Raw genomic sequence first — 23,366 nt, forward strand, 5'->3', positions numbered from 1 at the left:
TGTGGTGTGTCATCTTCATGTCTACTATTTAGTGCAGTGTTTAGTGTGTGTTAAGTGTCGTGCATCTTTTTTAAGTGTTGCGAACAGAAACCAGGTGAAATTTTTATCTCTTACGAACAGAAACCAGGCTGTCTCCGTATGTTTTTAATTATCTGTCTGCTTACTGTGTGTCTTAATTAGCATCATCAACCCTTCGTTTTTTCATTTTAACTTCCACAACTTTCCGCCATCTTATAGTTTAAAAGTCGCCGTCTTTATCGCGTGTTTTTATTGTTTATTATCTTCTTATTCTGTTTTTAAAAATTCTGTCGGCTGAAGAGCGGCGTATTAAGCTGCTGCTAACCCGTCCCCCTCTGGGGGGAACCGAAACCCAGAACCTAGTAAAGGGAAAAAAGAGAGAGAGTCACGTCATCTCTAGCTGGTGCGATAAACACCTGCTGGAAGGCACGACTTTTCTGCAGGATGGCACTCCACGCCTTATTGCTACACGTGTGAAAAATTTCTTGAACACATAATTTCGTAAATCTCGCCTGCTGAACCACTTCCGTCAATGCTCGGCCTCCCAGGTCCCCGGACCTCAATCCCTGTGATTGTTGGTTGGGTGACTGCCTGAAGTCGCAAGTCTACCGCGATCGTCAGAACCCGTTAGGGATTCTGAAGTCAACATCCGACGGCAATTTCTCACCATATCTACTGATACGCTGTACAGTACTGTTCACAAGGTCGTCCGTCGACTACTGGTATTGTTGGTTAATGACGGCCGACATGTTGAACAATTGTTATAAAGATCATCGCCTTTGTTAAAAAATCAATTCTTACGCTAACTGTTGCTTTTGTATTACATGAAGCGCCATCTGTTGGTCGTTTTGTGCATTTTCTTTGGTTTCAATGAAAGCCAATGTCATTTGAAATACGTGTGTCGTGTTTTATCTCTCCACTTACCTTTTTCCTCGTGAAGTACTGAATTTTCAAATGTTAACTTCTTTTGGGTGACTGTAGATTTACGAGATTGTTTCCTTCTGTGCGCAAGTCCCTGACTGAAAGACAGTTGATACAGGGATGGTAAGAAGTAGACACTGAAGAACTTCCAGGTCTCCGTACTAACGTCTTAGTCCTCATAGTCTCAACCTCCCACGTAGCCGCGCGTGATTAGCCGAGCGGTCTCAGGCGCTGCAGTCGGGACTGTGCGGCTGGTCCCGGCGGAGGTTCGAGTCCTCCCTCGGGCATGGTTGTGTGTGTTTGTCCTTAGGGTAATTTAGGTTAAATAGTGCGTAAGCTTAGGGACTGATGACTTTAGCAGTTAATTCCCATAAGATTTCACACACATTTGAGCTTCAACCTCCCACGTGGTACGTACTCCCTTGGGTTTTACATGTAAAATAATCACTTGAGCGCTAGCGCAGGCTAATAGTAACAAACTAATTCAGTTAAACATTAGTTGTAACTTAAACTGTGAATCACCAACTAGTTTCTCACACCAGATATTACGATACCCTGCTCACCTCTCTGTACTGTTGCTACTTTTTTGTAAGTGGATGGCTAATAACTTTCACAAAATTAATAATGCAAGACTAAAACATCCTCCTCCCCTCATCGTCTTCTAACTCGTCTGTAAGAGGTAGCAAGCACTGTTCTGCGTGTTTATAAAAGTTTATATTAGCATCACGTTTAGTCTCTTTGTGCAACTCAAGTTAAGTGAGATGAATACAGTCTCATAGCTGTGAAAGCCACATTAGTTGCTGAGGAAACTTCATTAAGTAGGAAGAGCCTTACTTGCTTTACGCTAATTGTATAAAAGCGTTGCTCTCGCGTAACCCCAGAGGAGAACGCAAGTGCCAGAAACTTTCGCCACCCGCCAAGCAACGCTACCACGTCTAGGTTTATTCGCCGGTTCTTGAGTTCTGAAACTTGTCTGCAGTCGGACCAGGTCACGCGTAATCGTTGTTTTTTCGAACATAAGCTACGTTACATATATTATTATAGCCCATTTCACTTTTATGACGATAGATTTTGCAAAACGTTAGGAAGATTAGAGTTTAATGTGCCGTTGACATCGAGGTCATTAGAGACGGGGCACATGCTCGGAATATATCATGGGTGGGGAATTGAATCGTCCGTATCTCCTCAGAGGAAGCATCCCGGCATTTGGTTGGAGCGGTTTAGGGAAATCACGGAAAAGCTATGCCAGGATAGTCGGGGGCGGATCTGAAAAGGCGTTCTCTCGAATGCGAGACGTCGTTTCGGGATACCACAGTGTATTTACGGCTCTGGCGGAAACCAATGCGGTGTGGACGTGTCTTGTGGTAAAACATTTCAACGATTCGACCATACTTGCTGGAGTTCGTTACGACGACACCTTGACGCATGGTACCTACAATTTCGTTCAACTGTTGTTGTTTGCTACGCAGCACACAACGTTACCGCTACTACAGTCCGTTTCCCAAAGAAAACAGTAATGTCTGTAAATAACCAACGATGCACTACATAGTTTTTCAAATTTAATGTGCTGTGTTTTCCCCAAATTAGTTAACGCAAATGCCAGGATGGTTCCGTAAATAAAAAAATGCAGCGTTCCTTCCCAAATCTATTCGACGTTTTGCACCTTCTTTCTCGTCATAGCCATCAATGGGATCTTAAACTCTCGTTTTCCATTCCCTAATACTGTTGGCCGGCCGAAGTGGCCGTGCGGTTAAAGGCGCTGCAGTCTGGAACCGCAAGGCCGCTCCGGTCGCAGGTTCGAATCCTGCCTCGGGCATGGATGTTTGTGATGTCCTTAGGTTAGTTAGGTTTAACTAGTTCTAAGTTCTAGGGGACTAATGACCTCAGCAGTTGAGTCCCATAGTGCTCAGAGCCATTTTTGAACCTAATACTGTTGATATAGCGGTAAAGCGCGTCCCTGGAAACCAAACGGCGCGGGCTGCAGTCCCGGTCGTATTTTCAGCCTGCGTTTTAACCTCTCCTTCGCCTCTCAATTAAGTGAGGAGTTACCAGACGACACGCAATTCGAACCCCACGTCACTCTCAATTTAGCATCGATATACCCATTACGATATTTCCTACATCTATATCCACGTGACTACCCTGCAATTCACACTGAAGTGCCTGGCAAAGGGTTCATCGAAACACCTTCACACTAGTTCTTTATCGTCCTGCTCTCTAACAGCACACGGGAAAAACGTACTCTTAAATCTTTTCGTGGGAACTCTGATTTCTCTTATTTTTATTATAATGATCATTTCCCCTATGTAGAGGGGTACCAACAAAATATATTCGTTACTTAAAAATGCACAGTCACAACCGCAAGAAACTTATTTTATTTTTAATTGGCCGTTACCGATTTCAGTCTGTTTTAGATCATCTTCAGACCTACCACTATTATGGTAGATTGTGGCTGATCTCCAAGAGAAATGAAATGTTCTCAAAAATTACTAAAATCTTTTCACAATCGAATGAGAACGTTGGAGACTGAAATTTCGTGAAAAGTTCTCGTCTCTATGAAAAAGCATTTGTTTTATTGATTGCCTCCCCGACGCGCGCATCACATCCGTGACACTCTTCTTCCGTTTAGCGATAACACAAAACGAGCTGCACTCCTTTCAACTTTTGCGTTGTCCTCCGTCAGTCCTAAGTTCCTTCATTCTATAAAGAGCTTATTCCTCTATCGGCAGAGAAAATGAAGATTTGCTGGATGTGTGTAAATTGATGTACAATACCGAAAATAATCGTCAACTTACCTTCTGAGTGAGCAGTTTAATTTATTTTTCCTCTGTTTAATTTAATCTTTGTACATGTTTTTTGTTCTGTATAGAACTAGGCTTTTTTACTTCCGAAGTTAATTAAATAAATACATTGTATTATTTCAGTATGTCAGATAATGTAATCTGTTGATACTTTCCATTATTTTTGCCACTGAAAGAGAAAATTATATATTTCTGATGTACAACGCTATCCCACTGTGTACTTTTAGAGGATATGCAACGTTCTAACGCAGAAAGGTGCATAAAAATTGAGTATCGTTCTAAATGCTGTTCCTGTTCTATAATAGATACTGTATCAGTTAATCGTACAATATAAAAAGTATAAATACGTAGAACCAAAGGAAGACATTAATTTTTACTTCCTGAAAAATCATGGAATTGTGATATACAATCTTCAGGTCTCCAAATGTCCAGTTAAAATAATGATTATATTTCTGGACAGAAACTTGTAGCACTTTTTTCGCTGTTACTTTCGAACGGAAAAGCCTCTGTAATAAGGATACTGTTGAGGACACGTAGATAGATTGAGGAAGGAGGGAAGGAAGGAAGGAAGATTGGGTTTAACGTCTCGTCGACGTTGAGGTCATTAGAGACGAAGCACAAGTTGAGATTGTGTCAAGGTTGGGGGAGTGAATCAGCCGTGCAGTTTCAAAAGAACCATCCCCCACTTTTAAAACTTCAAGGGTGGAAAAGCTTTCTATCATCGGTCCCCGAAACCGATATTTTAATAAACTTTGCCTGGAGCTATTTATGGAAATCACGGAAAAGCTAAATATGGATGGCCGGATGCGGGTTTAAACCGTCGGCCTTCCGAATGCGAGCCCAGTGTGTAACCACGGCACCACCTCGCCCGGTGACAGGTTGAGGTTACTTCAAAATTTCACGTTCGTTTTTATTTGAGTAGTGTTTTTTTTCAATTTTTATTTCTCTTGCTTTATCTGTAGCTGCCAATCTAATGACTTTCTAATATAAGAACATTGTTAAATATGAGTCCGTTTCTTGTACGTACATTGCATCACCATCAAGAGCAGCTGCTGCAGCATCAGTAATGATTTCACGTCCACCGTTTTTGTGTGTCATATAACCACCCTCCGTTTGGTTATTGTATGGGTTCCTTATTTTGAAATCCAACAAAAGTATTTCCTTCGTCCATCGCCCATTCACTTTCCTGGCTTTTATCTACAGTCATAACTGCATCTTCCGTTCTTGTCTCCTGAGTCGCTTTTTCATTTTTTTGCTTCACGTAGCGATTCCTATCATGCATGATTCCATTGATCGCTGAGCAGGACTCAGTTTTTTTTATGGTTTTCTCTTCAATAGTCCACACCTCACCGATGTGGTAAGGTTTAAAATGTGCACTTGTTGTCTTCTCCAGTTACCTGAGTTGCACAGTCGAGCGTGGCCTCACTGTGCCCTCCTCCCCCCCGTCCCCCCCCCCCCCCCCACCGGGCGAAAGAGGCAGCCGCCTTCAGATCTCATTACGGATAATTACTGGCAGACGCGGCCCTAACGGGTATCGAGTTAAGTTAGACAGTCGCACCCTTGGCCCGGGCAGATTTCTCTGTCTCTCCGCTCGTGCTCAATCAGCGAGCTGCGTGTCAGCACCGGGGACTATTAAACGGCGACCAATCACAGCTGGGGCAGCCAAGTGCTGTTTCCGGCTCCAACCCCTCGGCGACTCACTGCTTCTACTCCTCAGAGGTACTGGGGTGAAACTTAGTCGGTATCTCCAGGCTTCCCGAGACACTGTTGATACAACAGCGTCGAATTGGTACATAGGCTTAGCTCTCAACTCTCTATGGTGTAAATCTCTATCTTTTTTTTAATTTGATCTTCAGAAAGATAGTAGTTTGACTGTACACAGGGTAAATTCAGGTGCTCCTACCGATTCGTCTTATGCAATAAGTGCTACGTCTGTTTTAGGGACGGTATCGAGACAGGCGTAATCTTTATGAGTTCCCTCTCAAAATATTAAAAAATACAAGTGAGGACAGGTTATGAGTAACATGTTATGTTTGGACTAAGATATACCTTACTTCTGTTGTATTTGTCAAAGTGTCTATTCTCTTTTTTCATGTTACTAGTGATGTGGTCATACAGGTTTTGGTTGCCTCAGTAAGCTTATTCCATTTGAATCACTTAACCTTTCGTAAATGTTTCAAAACTATTACCTTATAACAACGTGTGCTTCACCAACGGAAACAATGAAATTAACAGGCGACATCAAAATGGAAAGCGTGCAAGTAACAACTTTCCGGCATGTAACCTTAAGGAAAAAATATTCTATGACTCGTACCGTTAATGTGCTAAAGTGGTTTCATAAGCAAGATTTGTACAATAGATCTAAGATGTCTTTGTATCCTTTACCAGTTATTCTACTACATTTTGACAATGTGCTTCATCTTTTCAGAGCGAACTGGTCAACAAAATAGTGTCATGTGACGTTGCATCAGAGGACGTTCTTAGTGGCAGCTGTATCACACAGTATATTAATTTTTTCAGTGGGTTTTAAGCCAGCAACTTAATACTTCAACGCTTCCTATGGTAAAATCTCCTGTTAATTTCGTTGTTTCCAATGGTGAAACACACGTTAAAAGGCAATAGTTTTGAATTATTTACGAAAGATTAATTAGTATAAAAGGATAAAACAGACATCCAAAACCAGTATGACTACAGCGCTAATTACACAAAGAAAGGTAGGAGACACGAGGATAAGTATGGCAGAAGTAAAGTATATCTTAGTCCAAAAAATTATGTGTGACTCATGGTCAGTGACTCATGGCCAATCCTACTGTATTTTTTACAGTACTATTCATTTGCTTGCAGTCACCTCAAGCTCTGAGAGAGAACTTGCATCGATGACATGGCTGTCGCATGTCTGGATACCGTTCCTAAAACAGACGTAGTGCAGGTTGCATAAAATGGATCAGTAGGAGCAGCGAAGTCACACTGTGTAAAATATGCATCATAAGCAAGGCCTTGCTTCTACACTATCAAGAGGGATTCTTATCTTACTTTCAGAGCATTGCTGTTTACTGCAATAACATTACGGAGACGTTGGCTATGGTAAAATTAGCAGGGGATAGTGGTAGATATTAAAATATGCACACACAATTGAGTTAATCCGAATGCATTATGAGAAATAATGAGTGATAGGGGCTACCCACTATGCCCTATAAGGGCAATCAAAAGCTTATATCATGAAACAAAAATGGTAATAGTTACTGGAGAGAAAAAGAGAAATGTGACAAGAGACAATCAAGGAATGAGACAGGTGTGTTCTGTTTCAGCCAGTCATTACTGCTGGATGAAAGCAAGTGTTGGATGAATAAAAAGAAAGATAACACTAAAATCTAAACACGAGAGATCAGATTCTTGAGGAGAATTAAAATCTGTAAGAAGACATTTAATAAAAAGTGAAAACATTTGGAATGAGTTCAATGAACACGCCACTTATGTGGAAATAACCGAATGTAGAGGTATGTGAAAACAACATGTGAATAGAACGAGATGAAATAAAATCCAAAAAAATCCTGAACTGTAACCTGAAAGAAATAGCGACATAAATCCCTCAACAGAGCGTGATTCAGCTGCCACTACCAAGGGTTTTATGCAACCTGCAATGCCTTCGAATACCACATACAGGATTTTCATACTCTCTCACTTGCTACTTGCAAACTACCTGGCCTATAGAAAAAATGAACAGGACCTTTTTTCAGGAATTTTAATATAGTTAAATTTCCTGCAAAAAAACTCTTGCTAATTTTTTCCGTAGGACTAATAGTTCGGGCATAGCGAGCGAGAAAATATGAAAATCTCACGTGTGGTGTTGTGAGTTGCATAAAACCTACTTGTAGGGGCAGCAGAATCAGTCTGTAGAAGAAGATGACAATGACGACCCAACAATTCGAATTCTTTTAGTGTTCAGTTTCAATTATGATCACAGTTCAGTGTCTCTTAAGGGTCTGGACACCACTTCGGCGACTTGCGCGTCCCTAGCATACCCCAGTAATCCTGCCAGGGAAAGAGGTACCACCTGACGTCCCTGGGAAATTTTACCGTCTTCGGGAGAAGAAAGCTAGATTAAAGAGAGATGGAAATATTTTATGTTCCGGTGAGGATTCGATATCGCGACCTCTCGGTTTCCAGGCAAGCGCTTCGCCACTAGACCACTAGTCCCGACCTCAGTTTCGGTATTTGCAAAGATCTGCAATGTGTGTACTATATAAGTGGTTCATTTTGGCATTGAAAGACTGAGTTACAGTTATCCATTTGTTTGTGTTACAAATCTGAAAAGTAACATTAGATTCCACTACATATCGTACATTTAATTTGTTGCCATGAGAACATAATTATCAAATTAAATGATAATGGATGAATGACCATTTATTAGTAGTCATCAGTTTTGGCACTAACAGATACGTTCGCATATGAGGATACGCTTTACCGAAAGAAAACGATTTTAATTCCAGATAAACCTCGTAATTAAAAAAAAAGTATTGTTGTCAGAGAAGCCATATCTTAACTTCTTGAGAGTGGTTAATCTTATTCAGGATACAGTGAAAGTAAATGAGTTTTAATGCAATGGCTTTTAGTGAATTAATTTTCAGAACATCAGAAAAAAATTAACTACTTACCATCGCAACCACAGAGTTTACATAACACAATAATTACAGATATTGTCTTACAAAGAGTTAACAGCTAACACGAATGGTAGAAAACTATTTTGAATTGAAGTTCCGAAATTTATGTTACGCACACTACAGTAAATTACTGTTCCTACTCACTTATTAATAAAATAAAGAGAAAAGACCATATATACACTGCAGAAGAAGCGCAAAGTCTGAATGTGGCCAGTCTTGGTGTGTTTCCAGCTCCTTCGTTAGTCACACTCACTTAATCGCAACTCTAGGATCCACTCGGCGGTAAGTCATTCGATGTTAGAGATTCTAGTTCTTAGAGGTCGGTATTAAACATTACTATTCTCTCTGTAACAACTACAGCTCATTAATTCTGGAAGTGTGTATTTTCTCCTAAAGTGTGTCCGAAAGTTTTTGTGACTATCGCGATAGTGTTTCTGTAATAAATAAGTCAGCAATGCTACATAATGAAAATTTATCGAATTTTCGCCCCCATTACCTATTCCTTTCCGACTAACTTACGTCGCTTCAGTCCACCGATCCACACAACGCAACAGCAAACGCCCCGCCTCAAGGTTAACTAAGTCAGATCAGAAACGCACTTATACAGAACAGACTAAGTTTCCGCTAAGAGTGAAGTGCGTTCAAACAGTGTTTAGCTACTTTTAAAAACTTTAGTTGTGTGTGTGTGTGTGTGTGTGTGTGTGTGTGTGTGTGTGTGTGTGTGTGTGAAGGTGTGAAGTACTTTTGTGCCATTGCCAGATATTCATTTTCGGGATATCAGGACATGGTTTCTACAAATGATAAAGAAGAGTAAAGCGTCAAGAACTATTTCCAATTACAAAATGTTTCGAATGGCTCTGAGCACTATGGGGCTTAACATCTGAGGTCATCACTCCCCTAGAACTTAGAACTACTTAAACATAACTAACCTAAGGACATCACACACATCCATGCCCGAGGCAGGATTCGAACCTGCGACCGTAGCGGTCCCGCGGTTCCAGACTGAAGCACCTAGAACCGCTCGGCCACCAAGGCCGGCTTCTAATTACAGACGGAGGCTCCGTTCGTTTCGCTGAATGTCGCGTAGAAAATTGCTCACCATGCTCTAGAAGTAATCGTCCCTGTATTCACCTGAAGAGGTCCAAACCAAGCGGAACAATAATCAGACTGGACGGGCGGAGATTTAAACAGGGAATTCATGTCTCTGCATCACATTACTCGATGGCACAGCTTGCAATGTGTTTAACGTATTAACTCGATGTAGTGTATTAGAAAATCATTGGACGAGGCTTAGTGATTTGTTGTTATCCATGTTTCAAGTGGTCATAGGCGCAGTGATCACTCATTTGAAGACATTAGTAAATGAGTGTAAAATTAAACTAACTGTCTACGATCACCTACATTTTTTCGGTGGTACTGACACACGAACAGTGAAAATAAATTGCGACATATCAGGTTCAAAATTATGTAACATACTAAAGCTTACAGTTCCTTGGCGGTGTCAGAAAATTAACCTTCTAAGTCGATGCAGTCACAGATACAGCCGTTGATGTCATATGTTTTGATATTCGTAAACTCACGTATCAAAACCTGTAGGGTACTTCCTGATGACCCAGAATCGTGAAATTTGGCAGGAATCAAGGTTTTACAGTACAAGCTAAGGAAGAAATCCGAAAATTTTAAATTTATGATTATATCACGCGAAAAAATATTTTTTTGCTGTTTGATATTCGATTGTCTATCCTGTTCGACTCCTGTCTGTGAGAAATGGTAGACTACCTTGCTTGTACCCATATTGATAACAGGCAAAAGTGGTCGAGATTCTCTATTCCTGCGATCGATGAACGATCTGTGTACATAATTAGATGTGTACGGATCCCTCGGAGGGGGAGGGGGGACTTACTCGCACCCATCAGGTATTTTTGGTCTACATACAGACCTTATTTCTCAGCTAGTACTTGAATTACTACAAATCATTAAGACGCATCTAAGCCTCTGAGCATGAAAACGGTGGCAGAAAAACTCGATATAAATATTACCAAAAACTGTTCATTTTCATACGTGTCGTATTTGAAGAGTAAGTGCGTCTTCTCTTGATCAATGAGAAGTAATCAGCAGTCGCCAAACTTAGTTCATTCAGAGCGTTTAGATTAGTTGCTTTGTTACGTACTTATACAGGGAAAAGAATTTCATCCACCTTTAGCGACAGTTACTGTGTCTCGTTTCTGCACACATGTATATCACACAGACTTAGATCTATATAATCATTCCACGACTTAGTTCTACAGTGAGGTTATAACTGTTTTGCTGCACGTTAGCGCCAAGTATAACGCCGTCACAACTAACGTTACCCTATGAGAGGAATTTTGTATTTGACCGTGTGTTTACCTAATGGATAGAGGGTATCGAACATGAATTTCGTATAAGTGGCAATTAGTAGAAAACTGAAAGACTTTAATTTTATAAGTAATGAAAGTAGTAAAATTCACGTAAATGAAATACTAAACGGTGGCCAGCCTAATTAGGCATAATAACTTGAAACATGACGTTCAAGGAATTTAATTTTGCAAAAGGGACTTTCATTCTTTTTCTCTTTGTAAAGTACAATGAACGCACACGACTATCGGACGAACTGAATAGTATATAGCAGTAGTGATCATTTTCATAAAATGACAATCACAGAAAGATAAATGGCATTTGACTCCTATTAATAATAATTAGTATCTCAATGATTAATTAATTCAGCACAAAATTTTTTTCAGAGACATGACGAGACTAAAATTGGGCATGGAAAGAGTCCTGGTTTAACTAACACAAACGCACGACAGATGCAGATAAACAACACTGTACAAACACTTTTTTACCCTCTCTCATTTATGGAAATAGTTCAGATTTAGTTTAACTTTCTCATAATAGAAGAGAGTATAGTGGGGCCCATAAACTGTTATTTAGTCTACAGGCAAATTCTGTAACTGTTTCAGAAACAAAGTACAATACACTTATGTGGATATGTAACCCCACTTGAATTTCCTTATATGTCAACACTACTTAGTAATTTATTCAACTGCTATTCTCAATGAAAACTTCAGAAATTAGCGCATAGGAATAGACAAAGCAAAATTCAAATTTTCTGTAAGTCAAATTATGTGCCTTTTCCAGTACCTGTGAAGCAGGTGGTATAACTAGCAACATTTATACACTTTAGTACTGAAACTTTGGGACATTCAAAGTAGAAACAATTCAATGATTATCCAGAAACAGGATACTCGGTCTTTTGTATGTTTAGGATATGGCCCTAAAACGGTTTATTGATCAGGACAATTTCAAATTCACACACATATTTTTATCACACATATTTTTATCACTTGAATTATTATTGAAAAAGCACACACACAAAGATACTGATCCATACGAAGATAAATATCTGATTTCCTGAAGTTGTCGGAGCAGTGGCGCAGTAGTAGTGGCAAGCACTGGTGGCTACCTGGTCTCTCTTCTTGCTATTTAAGGCTCTTTTCAGATATCTTCTTGGCGACGTATTAATCATTTTAGAGCCATTCCATATTACTGCCGAAGCCACATCCGAGGCAATTTCAACATAAAACGGCTTCCGAATGTCTCACTTGGCACCCACGGTGTTGACTGTACAACCGCTGGCCACTGACTGCATAATGTGCTCTCTCTCTTGCCGTCCAGATTGACCGCCAAATCCACCTTTTATCGCCTCTTCCTTAGCGGAAGGGGGTCCCTACATCTTTTCCATTGTTTAATCCAACTGCCCTAAGTATGAACTAGTTTTCAAGGTACAATTTCTCTTTTACGGGCATACATATTTTATAAAGTTTCATTATTTTTAAACAGTATAAACGTCCACTTTCCCTCTGACAATTCAAAGATCTTAACTAGTAAAGAACAATCACTTCATATTTACATACACGTAATGACACTGCTCAGATGGAAACCCAGTTCTAAGCAAAGAAGGGAAAGCAGAAAAGTGGAAGGAGTATATAGAGGGTCTATACAAGGGCGATGTACTTGAGGACAATATTATGGAAATGGAAGAGGATTTAGATGAAGATGAAATCGGAGATATGATACTGCGTGAAGAGTATGACAGAGCACTGAAAGACCTGAGTCGAAACAAGGCCCCCGGAGTAGACAACATTCCATTAGAACTACTGACAGCCTTGGGAGAGCCAGTCCTGACAAAACTCTACCATCTGGTGAGCAAGATGTATGAGACAGGCGAAATACCCTCAGACTTCAAGAAGAATATAATAATTCCAATCCCAAAGAAAGCAGGTGTTGACAGATGTGAAAATTACCGAACTATCAGTTTATTAAGTCACGGCTGCAAAATACTAACGCGAATTCTTTACAGACGAATGGAGAAACTAGAAGAAGCCGACCTCAGGGAAGATCAGTTTGGATTCCGTAGAAATATCGGAACACGTGAGGCAATACTGACCCTGCGACTTATCTTAGAGGCTAGATTAAAGAAAGGCAAACCTACGTTCCTAGCATTTGTAGACTTCGAGAAAGCTTTTAACAATTTTGACTGGAATACTCTCTTTCAAATTCTGAAGGTGGCAGGGGTAAAATGCAGGGAGCGAAAGGCCATTTACAATTGGTACAGAAACCAGATGGCAGTTATAAGAGTCGAGGGACGTGAAAGGGAAACAGTGGTTGGGAAGGGAGTGAGACAGGGTTGTAGCCTCTCCCCGATGTTATTCAATCTCCATATTGAGCAAGCAGTGAAGGAAACAAAAGAAAAATTCGGAGTAAGTATTAAAATCCATGGAGAAGAAATAAAAACTTTGAGGTTCGCCGATGACATTGTAATTCTGTCAGAGACAGCAAAGGACTTGGAAGAGCAGTTGAACGGAATGGATAGTGTCTTGAAAGGAGGATATAAGATGAACATCAACAAAATCAAGTCGAGGATAATGAAATGTAGTCGAATTAAAATGGGTGATGCTGAGGGAATTACATTAGGAAATGAGACACTTAAAGTAGTAAAGGAGTTTTGCTATTTGGGGAGCAAAATAACTGATGATGGTCGAAGTAGAGAGGATATAAAATGTAGACTGGCAATGGAAAGGAAAGCGTTTGTGAAGAAGAAAAATTTGTTAATATCGAGTGTAGATAAGTGTCAGGAAGTGGTTTCTGAAAGTATTTGTATGGAGTGTAGCCATGTATGGAAGTGAAACGTGGACGATAAATAGTTTAGACAAGAAGAGAATAGAAGCTTTCGAAATGTGGTGCTACAGAAGAATGCTGAAGATTAGATGGGTAGATCACATAACTAATGAGGAGGTATTGAATAGAATAGGGGAGAAGAGGAGCTTGTGGCACAACTAGACTAGAAGAAGGGATCGGTTGGTAGGACATGTTCTGAGGCATCAAGGAATCACCAGTTTAGTATTGGAGGGCAGCGTGGAGGGTAAAAATCGTAGAGGGAGACCAAGAGATGAACACACTAAACAGATACGGAAGGATGTAGGTTGCAGTAGGTACTGGGAGATGAAGAAGCTTGCAGAGGATAGAGTAGCATGGAGAGCTGCATCGCCGGCCGCGGTGGTCTAGCGGTTCTAGGCGCTCAGTCCGGAACCGCGTGACTGCTACGGTCGCAGGTTCGAATCCTGCCTCGGGCATGGATGTGTGTGATGTCCTTAGGTTAGTTAGGTTTAAGTAGTTCTAAGCTCTAGGGGACTAATGACCACAGATGTTAAGTCCCACAGTGCTCAGTGCCATTTGTACCATTTTATTTTATTTTATTTTTTTTTTTTTTTTTTTTTTTTTTTAGAGTTTCATCAAACCAGTCTCAGGACTGAAGACCACAACAACGGCAACGTTTAAATATTGTATTGTTGAGAGTCAAGCAAACTCTTTCGTGTGTCTGTGAATCGTTTGTGTTCGCAATTTCTCTGCTCCCTGGGACTAACAGTTGTACAGTGCAACTTTTCTTCGTCGTGCGCACGCGGAACACTTCTCGCCGTTCGATGATTAGGAGGAGCTCCTCGCTGGAGGGTGGCGTGTTTGCAGAACGCGGCTCCAGAACGTCTCTATAGGTTGTGGCGGGCTCAGCCAAATGACGCATTTGTAGGCAATCGGCCGGCGGGGCGCACACTTTACGCGCGGCCTAGGCGGCTGCGGCGGCAGCAGCAGCGAACGGTATAGCGGAAGGTGCGCAGCCCAATCCGGCAGAGTGCCTCGGTTTCAGCACCCTGAGACGCGGAGGCGAATTATGTTTCACTGCCGGGCGCGCTCGGTAATTTCTGTGCCAGCTTCCTTTCTCCCCCTCGTAGGCTTTGGTGCAGAGTGGAAAAGGGCCTGCAGCTTGGAATACCGCTTAGCCTGCAGAATAGCCTTTCTCTTCTGGGCCTTATTTCGTCAGTAGTATCGTGTGAAAGGAACAAACTATACTTGACTACATAAGACAAACATTATGCCGCAGCAATATTGACGGAAGCCGTTCGCCCGGCACAGCGCCTTGGTCTGTACGAAGTTAAGCATATGATCTTAGTTGAGGCTGTTCTCTGCTGCTGCAGAGCACAACTCACACGGCGATCTGGAGTCTACTGAGTCAGTTGCGAGTGTGGCAAGCAGTGCATCGTCCAGACGCAGAACCGTTCAGAGCATGTGAGAAGCGCCGGCCGGGGTGACCGAGCGGTTCTAGGCGCTTCAGTCTGGAACCGCGCGACCACTACGGTCGCAGGTTCGAATCCTCCCTCGGGCATGGATGTGTGTGATGTCCTTAGGTTAGTTAGCTTTAAGTAGTTCTAAGTTCTAGGGGACTGATGACCACAGCAGTTAAGTCCCATAGTGCTCAGAGCTATTTTGAGGCTGTTCTCTGTTGCTGCAGAGCACAACACACGCGGCCATTTGGAGTCTACAGCGTCAGTTGCGAGTGTGGCAAGCAGTGCATCGTTGAGATGCAGAACCGTTCAGAACATGTGAGAAGCGTTCGTCTCGGCCAAACGGACAAATCTGCAGTATCAGAGCACTGCCTCAACGAAGGTCACATGTTTAACTTTGAACAGACCATGGTGCTGTGCCGAGCGAACAGGTTTTGGGACTCGATCATCAAAGAAGCAGTGGAGATGCGGGTCAGTGCTGATCTTGGCGGCCGGGATTACAGTTTCCAGTTGAGTTTTGCAAGGCATGTGGCGGTTGCAGGAATAGGTCAAGACGGTTGTGATGTTAAGGCGACGGAGGCAGCAGATAGAGCAGACAGGCAGCCCCACGACGCGACGTCTGGAACCTCCAGCACGCCGCCGAGTTCCCCCCCCCCCCCTCCCTCACCGACCGCGACACCTCTTCCGAGAGCGGTTGCAGGCGAGACAGAAGAGCCTGTGGTCCTGCTGCTATAAAGACACGCAGTGGACGTGAATCCGACACTACACCTGAAGATGGCGGGTGGAAAAGTTGTCGAAACGTTACCGTAGAACGACTCTTGGACTCAGTTGATAACCGAAGAAGACTTCATTAATATAGAGACATGTGACAAATTAAATGGTGTAGTAGCGTTTGCTGGCGGCCTGCTAGTGGTGGAGAACTCCAGACCACAATTGGAGAATAAGATTACGCAGTTTCTCATGAGTGTGAATGTCTGGTGCAAAAAGAACAAACTCACGATCGCAGTAAATAAAACTGTGTACTTATTACTAAAATGTGTACTCAAGAGGAGTCCCATCATTAAACATGGCCGCGCGGAGTGGCCGCGCGGTTAGAGGCGCCATGTCACGAATTGCGCGGCCCCTCTCGCCGGAGAGTGCCTGGCAGAAGATTCATCGAACCATTTTCTTACTCTTCTCTACCATTCCACTCTCGAATGGCGTGTGTGAGAAAGGAACACCTAAATCTTTCCGTTCGAGCTCTTATTTCTCTTATTGTATTATGATGATCATTTCTCCCTACGTAGGCGGGTGTCAACAAAATATTTTTGCATTCGGAAGAGAATGTTGGTGATTGAAGTGTAGTAAATAGATCTCGCCGCAAAGAAAACCGCCTTTGTTTCAATGACTGCCACGCCAACTCACGTATCATATCAGTTACACTCTCACCCCTATTGCGCGATGACACGAAACCAGTTGCCCTTCTTTGCACATTTTCGATGTCCTCCGTCAATCCTACCTGGTAAGGATCCCACACCGCGCAGCACTATTCCAGCAGTAATGAAGGCTGTCTCTTTAGTGGGTTTGTCGCATCTTCCAAGTGTTCCACCAATAAAGCGCAGTCTTTGTTTCGCCTTCCCCACTATATTATCTATGTGGTCTTTCCAATTTACGTTGCTCACGATTGTAATTCTAGATATTTAGTCGAACTGACAGCCATTAGATTTGTGCGATTTATCGTATACCCAAAATTTATCGGATTTCTTTTAGTACCCGTATGGATGACCTCGCACTTTTCTTTGTTTAGTGCCAATTGCCACTTTTCGCACCATACAGAAATTCTCTCTAGATCATTTTGTAATCGGAATTGATCGTATGATGATTTTACTAGACGGTAAATTACAGCTTCATCTGCAAACAATCTAAGGGGGCTGCCCAGATTATCACCTAGATCATTTACGTAAATCAAGAAAGAACAGCAGAGGGCCTACGACACTACCTTGCGGAACGCCATATATCACTTCTGTTCTACTCCATTATTTACCGTCTGTCACTACGAACTGAGAGGAAATCACGAATCCAGTCTCACAACTGAGACGATACTCCATATGCACGCAATGCGATCAATAGTCACTTGTGAGGGGCGGTATCAAAAGCCGTGTGGAAATCTAGGAATATGGAATCGATCTGAGATCCCTTACTTCATGGGAATAAAGAGCCAGCTGTGTTGCACAAGAACGATATTTTCTGAACCCGTGTTGCTTATGTATCAATAAGTCATTTTCTTCAAGGTGATTCATAATGTTCTACTACAGTATATGCTCCAAAATGCCACTGCAAATTGAAGTCAATGATATGGGTCTGTAATTCAATTGGTTACACCTATTTCCTATCTTGAATATTGGTGTGACCTGTGCTACTTTTCAGTCTTTAGGAACAGACCTTTCCTCAAGTGAGCGGTTGTATACGACTGCTAAGAAACACGCTATTGGGTCTGCATACTCTGAAAGGAAACTGATTGGTATACCATGTGGACCGGAAGACTTGCCTTTCTGAAGTGATTTGAGTTGTTTCGCCGATGACCTCAGCAGTTTGGTCCCCTAGGAATTCACATACATGTCAACATGTCATTAAACATGACATCAACATACGAAGAAAAGCATTGACAAGATGCCTGGGTACACACCTTGAGGAATAATTAATATTTAACGAGCACACAGGAATTACAATCGACAGGGCAACGAAATTAAAGCATAAATTGGCAAGACTGAATTCTATGGAATACGGACTACCTCTGAAGACTATACGCACACGTTACAGTACCCTAAGTCTACCGTATGTTTCACGGTGAGTGCGTGGTCGCATCTACAGTTCCTTGGGACCTATAGTGAGGAATGGGTAAAGAAGCATGCTGCCCAGGATGTCGGGGTCTTTGGCACGATGTCGGTGGAGGCGCTGGGTGTGTGCCCCACTGACATCACTAACTGAACTGTCAAGGACCGCCAGCGTACTGGCTCAGGAGAGACTGACGCAGCAAGGTACTGGAAGTAACAGGGGAAGGTATCACAGAAAAGCACCAATTACGCAGTTGGCGGAATGACACATTGCCAAAAGAATGGGATACAATTGATAAGGCATGTTGCGCGTCCACTGTTTATTCCCCAGTAGCCGGGAAGGAATGGTTCAAATGGCTCTGAGCACTATGGGACTTAACTTCTGAGGTCATCAGTCCCCTAGAACTTAGAACTACTTAAACCTAAGGACATCACACACGTCCATGCCCGAGGCAGGATTCGAACCTGCGACCATAGCGGTCGCGCGGTTCCAGACTGTAGCGCCTAGAACCGCTCGGCCACCCCGGCCGGCGGGGAAGGAAAGATGTCGATCCATCGCGCGGAATGGTTATTTTCCTCATGGAAACAAAGGAATGACACAGGCACAAACACGGACACAGATTCAGATGCCAAATTACACACAGACAATGATATACCCATTAAGATCTAGACGTATGATAATATTAAGAGTTACAGATTTAAAATAATCATTGTTGTATCGGTGTAACAACCACTTGTATAACACTTGTATAATGTATAAGAAAGAAAGCTGCAATTAGTTTTGTTCATACCCAGCACACCTATACCGTGTTGGTCTAAACAGGCAGACACATGCTCATGTGGAGAACATTGATTCCCTGAAGGCATGTGGCATTATGTCGCAACATATGTACACACAGAAGACCAAGGATAGAGTAGGACGTCATTGGACAAATAACATTACAACAGGATACTTGGAGCGTACTGAACAATATGTCTGACGACACTAACTTTATACGAGGCATACAGACAGTACCGACCATCCACAAGAACCAGAGTGGACACTCAAGAAACACGACAATAAAACACATGGAATGACACAGGGACAAACACGGACACAGATTCAGATGCCAAATTACACACAGACAATGATATACCCATTAAGATCTAGACGTATGATAATATTAAGAATTACAGATTTAAAATAATCATTGTTGTATCGGTGTAACAACCACTTGTATAACACTTGTATAGTGTATAAGAAAGAAAGCTGCAATTAGTTTTGTTAAACATACAGCACAAACAACACACATTACATATAGAGCTAAGTCTAGTCGCAGCACCACGAACAGCACTATGGCTGCGTGCTACATAAAGCACTCAAAACTTATAACAAGTAGTAATAGTTAATAGACAATAGAAATACAGAAATAATAGAATACACACCTCAACAAACATTATTTGACGCTAGTAAACATAAAAAATACCTAATTTAGATGTAGGTTCACGCCTTCTGAGGTCGAGAGGTTCATAGTATTGCTGAAGACTAGTTTCCTTCCTGCAGTGTATATGCATTATAATAGTATATTCCCTAAGTGAAATGAAACTGTTACTACCATTAACAATGTAAAACTTTCGACTGGTTTCCTGCAGTGTCTGCTCAGTTGCAGTTTATCATCCCTGGCATCTTCTACAGTGCGCTAATCTTCCTCATCCCCCACAATGTTTCCCATCTATTGGTCGCTCCACCTGCCGGTTAGCTAATTACTGAAACCTCGGCGTTGGTGTACCAACTTGTTTCTTCTTCTGGCAAAGGTTTCTCTCAGATTTCTCATTAAACTGGCACCCTTTTTCTGCTTAATTTTTGAGATAGTTCTGAAGATCACTCTTCAAAGGTACCTAATAGCTGTTTTCCAATACTTCTATTCTCAACATTTTACATCTGTCTTCTTCCGAAAACTTTGCATCAAACGCAGGCTAACAAGAAGTAAACAACTCACACGACGTCTTGTGGTTCTTTCATTTATGTGACGTTGTTTGTCCGAGCCAGACATATTCTCATTTAAGGGAAATTCCTAAGACAGCAACGGCAGTAATGTGTAGCTTATGAATGCGTGCACTGAGATGGAGAAACACTGTTAACTCAACCAGTGGGTTGTTAAAGTGTCGGAGAAATTTCTTTTGCCGGCCGGTGAGGCCGAGCGGTTCTAGGCGCTTCAGTCTGGAACCGCGCGACCGCTACGGTCGCAGGTTCGAATCCTGCCTCGTGCATGGATGTGTGTGATGTCATTAGGTTAGTTAGATTTAAGTAGTTCTAAGTTCTAGGGGACTGATGACCTCAGATGTTAAGTCCCATAGTGCTCAGAGCCATTTGAACCATTTTTGAAATTTCTTTTGATGGTGGCGTAGGATGAGGGAGAGGAGGAAATTACCGTGTTCTGTCGTGTCCCAGGAAGGAAAAATGAGAGGACGTGACGAACCTCCTCTGAAATTGCAAAGCAAGTTTAAACGTTTGCAGTGTCCATATCTGCAATAATTAAGCAGCAGTAGTTTTAAAGATATATGTCCTCATTCTTCGTACAAAGGTGAAAGCCGAGGGAGGAAAGGATGCGTAAAGTGGAAGGATGTAATTTCTTTTGTGCATCGCGAAAGCTGTTCTCAGTCCTCGGTCTCCTTTCACGAGATTTTCAAGCCGGCCAGTCTGCCGAAAACTAAACATACACACAGTAAACTTTATACACTACACGACCAGGAGAAATTACCGTCACTTGCAGCAGGCGTTTTCTCCAACGCCGTGTGTCCGAAAACAATCAACATGTATCGAAAATTTGTAAAAGCGAAAAGAGGGAGATGACAATTCCTAATTCTCGAAGGTTCGTTAGTCATCATAATCCATCCAACACACTGTTAGAGATAGTAGCATCGTCTAGATTTTTCCAAACATCTCCATCTGCATTGTCTATCAAAAGAGTGAAGCACCCATAAAGGAGGACGAAAAGAAACTTCAAGAGCTCAGAGAGTCTGGTATGTTCTTTCGGTGATTATAGTGCTGAGTCGAATTTGCGAAGGACTTGGCGGTACGGAGTCATTTATCATTATGACGTTATACCCCCTCTGGCCTGGATGCATGCAGTGATTCGGTTGGGAGGAATGTCGTACAGTCATTATATCCTCTTCCGAGGCAAGCTGGCCCGTATAGTATTTTAATTGATTTGGGGTGGAATGGACGTCCCATACATGATCTGTCAGGAATAAAAAACTTTGTTTTCTGCCTTACAGCAGCTCTTGTCATGGGGGAAGCCTCGTCAGAAAGGTCCACCGCATGAGCGTCTAGGGAAGTGATTCCATGGATGGTTTCCCGTTTTTTCTCCACTGATGATGATGACACGATAATGAGGACAACACAACACCCAGTCCCTGAGCGGAGAAAATCTCGGACCCAGCCGGGAATCGAACCTGGGCCCCTTGGCATGACAGACCGCTGCGCTGATCACTAAACTATCAGGGCGGACTACCACGAATAGAGCTGGGGATCTTGCTGGCCACCAGAGTACCTCGTAATCACGTAGACGGCTCATAGAGACACTTGCCATGTGGAGACGAGCATTGTCCTGTTGAAAACTGACGCCTTAGTATTGTCGTACGACAGGTAATACATGAGGACCGTTGTGCTGTCGTGCCGTTGTACAATAGTGGCCTGAAATCATACCCGATGGCTCCTCACGCCTTGACGGAAGGACTAACACCGCTGTGTCTCTCCAAAACGTTGCAAGAATGGAACCTCTCCTCAGCTCCCCGACGCGACGGTGGTCGGCCGGTCGGCCGTGGCCGAGCAGAACCGCAACTCATCGCTGAACAGAATGCGACGCCATTTATCAGCAGTCAATGTTTGCCGTTCATAGCACCGCTAGAAGCGCAGACCTTTGTGATGTGGTGTTAGCGGCAGCCTATGTGTGAGACGTTAGATTGAAAGGATACAATGTCACACCGAAACAAATGTACATCCTGTACGAAGGGTAATCGTAAAATTTAAGTTATCACCGCGAAAAAAGAAAGTCCTCCTATGTTCCATTAACACGTATTTCATATTCGGTTCTCCAGTAAATGCATTACATGCAAATGGCTGTAAGCACTATGGGACCTAACGTCTGAGGTCATCAGTCCCCTAGACTTAGAACTACTTAAACCTAACTAACCTAAGGACATCACACACATCCATTCCCCAGGCAGGATTCGAACCTGCGACCGTAGCAGCGTCGCGGTTCCGGACTGTAGCGCCTAGAACCGCTTTGCCACAGCGGCCTGCTGCATTAGATGGCCAGCCGGAGTAGCCGTGCGGTTCTAGGCGCTACAGTCTGGAAACGCGAGACCGTTACGGTCGCAGGTTCGAATCCTGCCTCGGGCATGGATGTGTGTGATGTCCTTAGGTTAGTTAGGTTTAAGAAGTTCTAAGTTCTAGGGGACTGATGACCTCAGAAGTTGAGTCCCATAGTGCTCAGAGCCATTTAAACCATTTTCTTTTTTCGCGTTAGATGCATTAAATTCATGGAACTGTTAGTGTTTTCGCCGCGTCCTCCGAATCGGTCGCTGTCTCCGTTGCAGAAGATGTATACAGCGGGAGTGTTGTTTGCGTATTCCGCGTATTCTTAGAAATAGTTGTAAGTTATGTTCCGGATGAGTTACTTTATCACAATACAGAAGCACTCATTTGACAGTCAGTTTTGTATTGCGCGCGCGTGTGTGTTTGTGTGTGAATCAGTGTTAGAGAGAGAGAGAAGGTACTAAAGAAAAGAAGGGAGAATACAATCAGATACAAGATGAACAGTAGCTGGGAAGGCGAAAGGTACAATTCGGTTTGTTGGGAGAATCTTGGGAAGACCCCATATAGAACACTAGTAAGGCCCATTACTGAGTACTGCTGGAGTGTTCGGCGTCTCTACCACGTCGGAGTAAAGGAGGTAATCGAAGAACGCTGAAGATTAGATGGGTAGATCACATAACTGATAAGGAGGTATTGAATAGAACTGGGGAGAAGAGAAATTTGCTGCACAACCTGACTAGAAGGAGGGATCGGTTGGCAGGACATGTTCTGAGGCATCAAGCGATCACAAATTTAGGACTGGAGGGCAGCGTGGAGGATAAAAATCGTAGAGGAAGACCGAGAGATGTATACACTAAGAAGATTCAGAAGGATGTAGGTTGCAGTAGGTACTGGGAGATGAAGAAGCTTGCACAAGATAGAGTAGCATGGAGAGCTGCATCAGACCAGTCTCTGGCCTGAAGACCACAACCACAACAACAACAACAACAACAACGACAACAATAGGATCCTTTGGTTTTCATCCGCGGCACCCTTACTGCACAGTGGTACATCTAGGATATCCTGCGCCCCGTTTTGTTGTCCTTGATGGCAAGCTGTGTACAGTAACATGGCCCAAACTCTCCCCAGTCCGTGAATATGGCACTATATCCCTGAGGAGGACATGCAACAACTATATCAATGGAGAGATGGACCAATGGCCGGCCGCTGTGGCC

This window comes from Schistocerca piceifrons, chromosome 5 (genome assembly GCF_021461385.2).
Source record: "Schistocerca piceifrons isolate TAMUIC-IGC-003096 chromosome 5, iqSchPice1.1, whole genome shotgun sequence".
Lineage (NCBI taxonomy): Eukaryota > Metazoa > Arthropoda > Insecta > Orthoptera > Acrididae > Schistocerca > Schistocerca piceifrons.